We start from the raw sequence: 2,573 nt of genomic DNA on the forward strand, positions 1-2,573 counted from the left end.
TTTTTTTTTTTTTTTGCTAATTGTAAACTTTAGTGAATGCTGTGTATTCTCATGAGTAGTAACTGAGTAATGCATCAGGCTCTATGCCACGCACTGGGGCATAACAAGAACAATTCACAGTCCTCTGGAAGATGGAATCTGTGAGGGGCATACATGCATGTGGCCATGCTTCAGTACGTACATGATGAAAGAAGGTTCTGGAAGGTAGAATCTGTGATGGGCAGACGTGAATGTGGTTATGTTTTGTTGAGTCCATTTTGGACATATCCTGGACCATCTGGTGATAGAGTCCTTTACTGTCAGCCTTTGGCAGAAACAAGCATGGGTGTGCTCTGGGCTGAAGGTGCGGACCCCTTCATTAGTCTGTGGTCCATTCCTGGCCCCGCCACCCCCACTGCCTGCTGTGTGACCTTGGGCAAGTTACTTAACTCTCCTGGTCTCAGTCTGCTTGTTGGGAACCAAGGTGTTGTGAAGAGTGAGCAAGTCAAGTGCGGATGTCAGTGCACAAGGGCTGCTGTCCTCCTTCAGAGATGCTGGTGACTGCAAGGTGGTATCAGCTGTGATTAAAGACTTCTGAGGAGAAAAAAGTGAAACATTCAGTGTGGAAGAGGTACACATCTTACCTGTGAAATGTGGTGGCAGTAACAAGAATGTCACCTTTGGTGTCCTGATATCCTGGGGGGCTCCTGGCAGGTGTTTGGATCATGAGTTCACTGTCCTGACTCCTCAAGGAGAGCCTTCAGCTGCCGACTGAATTTGGAGTTAAATTGTGGGTATAAATTTAAAAGGAATATTAGTGGTTCCTATTTCTATAATGATTATTTTAGCATTTTTCTTCACAAGAAAAGAATGTTTAAATAAAAACTGCTGTAGCATATTCTTATTGTGAAAAGTGTAATTAACACAGAAGTGCAGAAAGGTACAAGGAAAAACTAAAATTCACTGATAATCCACTCAGAGGCAATCACCATTAACTTTGTTTGGTGTGAGCCTTTCACAGTCTTTTTTTTTTTTTGGTCTGGTTATGTAAGCATATGCAACCGTATCACCAGGCCCCATCCTCTCTCTGTCTTATTCTACATGCTATTTTATAATGCCATGGACGTCTTTCCATAAAAGTGGAGATTTATTTAGCCACGTCATCATTTTGAATGGTTCCCTAGAACGGCTTTGCGTGCTACACACTGATTTAATCACGGGTCCCACGTTGTGGAGCATTTAGGTTGTTTCCTGTTTTTCTCCTGCTCTTATGAACAGTGCTCCAGAGACCATGATATGTTGTACATACATTTTATACACTCTTCTGGTTATTTTCTTAGAATAAATTGCTAAAACTACAAGTGCTGCATTTAAGGTTATTCCCAATTTATATTTGTATATAAATTGCCCAGAATATCCCCTAGAAAGGTAATGCTTATTTATACTCCCACTAAAAGAATGAAAAGATCCTTTTTTCACAATTTCTGCAACGTTAGCTATTATCAATCTTTTTAATTGTTGCAAGTCTAATTAGAAAAAAATGTATCTTTAATTTTTGTCTCTGATTGTTAGTGTTATTGAACATTTTATTCATGTTTGACATTCCTTTTTTTTTTTGTTTTTTGGTGGCTGGCCAGTACAGGCATCTGAACTCTTGACCTTGGTGTTACAAAGCTACACTCTAGGGCCGGCCCGGTGGTGCACTGCTACAGTGCGCCGCTTGGGAGCGGGTGGCGCTCCCGCCGAGGGGTCGGATCCCACATACAGACCGGCCGCTCACTGGCTGAGCGAGGTGCGGGCGCAACACCGAGGGTTGCAATCCCGTTGCCGGTCCTGGTCCGGTACGGGCGCGACACTGAGGGTTGCAATCCGTTGCCAGTCACGAAAAAAGACAAAAAGGAAAAAAAAAAAAAGCTACACTCTAACCAACTGAGCTAACCAGCGGGCCCTCGTCATATGTGACATTCTTATTTGTTTTATGAATTGTTTTGCTTATCCTTAACTTTTGCCCATTTTTTTTTTTTATTGTGGTTGGCCCTTTTTTTGATCTTTGCAAAAACTTTTAAAAGTTTTTGTCAAATGTCAGATATTTTACCTTGCATTCTGTATTAGTCCATTTCTGTTGCTTATAACAAAGTACTTGGAACTGGGTGATTTATAAAGAAAACAATATTTATTGCTTACAGTTTCTGAGGCTGGGAAGTCCAAAGTCCATCTGGTGTGACAGCAGTGACCCAAGGGTCTCACATGGCAAGATGATGGAAGCAGAGAGAGATCAGAGAGAGCAGAGAGAGAGAGCCAAAAGAGCAGAGCATCCTCCTCATTCACTCTCTTTTTAAAGCTCTCAGAACCACGCCCCTGGCCACCATTATTAATCCATTCACTACTGCACAGTCCTACAATCCAATCATTTCTTCAAGGCTCCAAACTTTCAATAACCATAATAGGATTTTCCACCCTCTTAACAGTCACAGTGGGGGCTAAATTTCTAATACATAAAACTTGGGGGACACAATTCAACTTCAGTGAGTTTTAGGGGGACATAATTCAACCCACTTACACATTCTATTAACTTTTTTTTTATCGTTTAGAAA

At 41.6% G+C, this 2,573-nt stretch overlaps 1 protein-coding gene across 1 annotated transcript in view; it reads left to right on the top strand.

Moving 5' to 3' along the window:
- The window catches only part of CLN8 (ceroid-lipofuscinosis, neuronal 8 (epilepsy, progressive with mental retardation)), a 13,209-nt gene that overhangs the window by 5,275 nt on the left and 5,361 nt on the right, over nucleotides 1–2,573 (top strand). The gene's annotated exons all lie outside the window — the stretch shown is intronic.

The sequence above is a fragment of the Galeopterus variegatus genome, unplaced genomic scaffold (genome assembly GCF_000696425.1).
Source record: "Galeopterus variegatus unplaced genomic scaffold, G_variegatus-3.0.2 Scaffold5707, whole genome shotgun sequence".
NCBI lineage: Eukaryota > Metazoa > Chordata > Mammalia > Dermoptera > Cynocephalidae > Galeopterus > Galeopterus variegatus.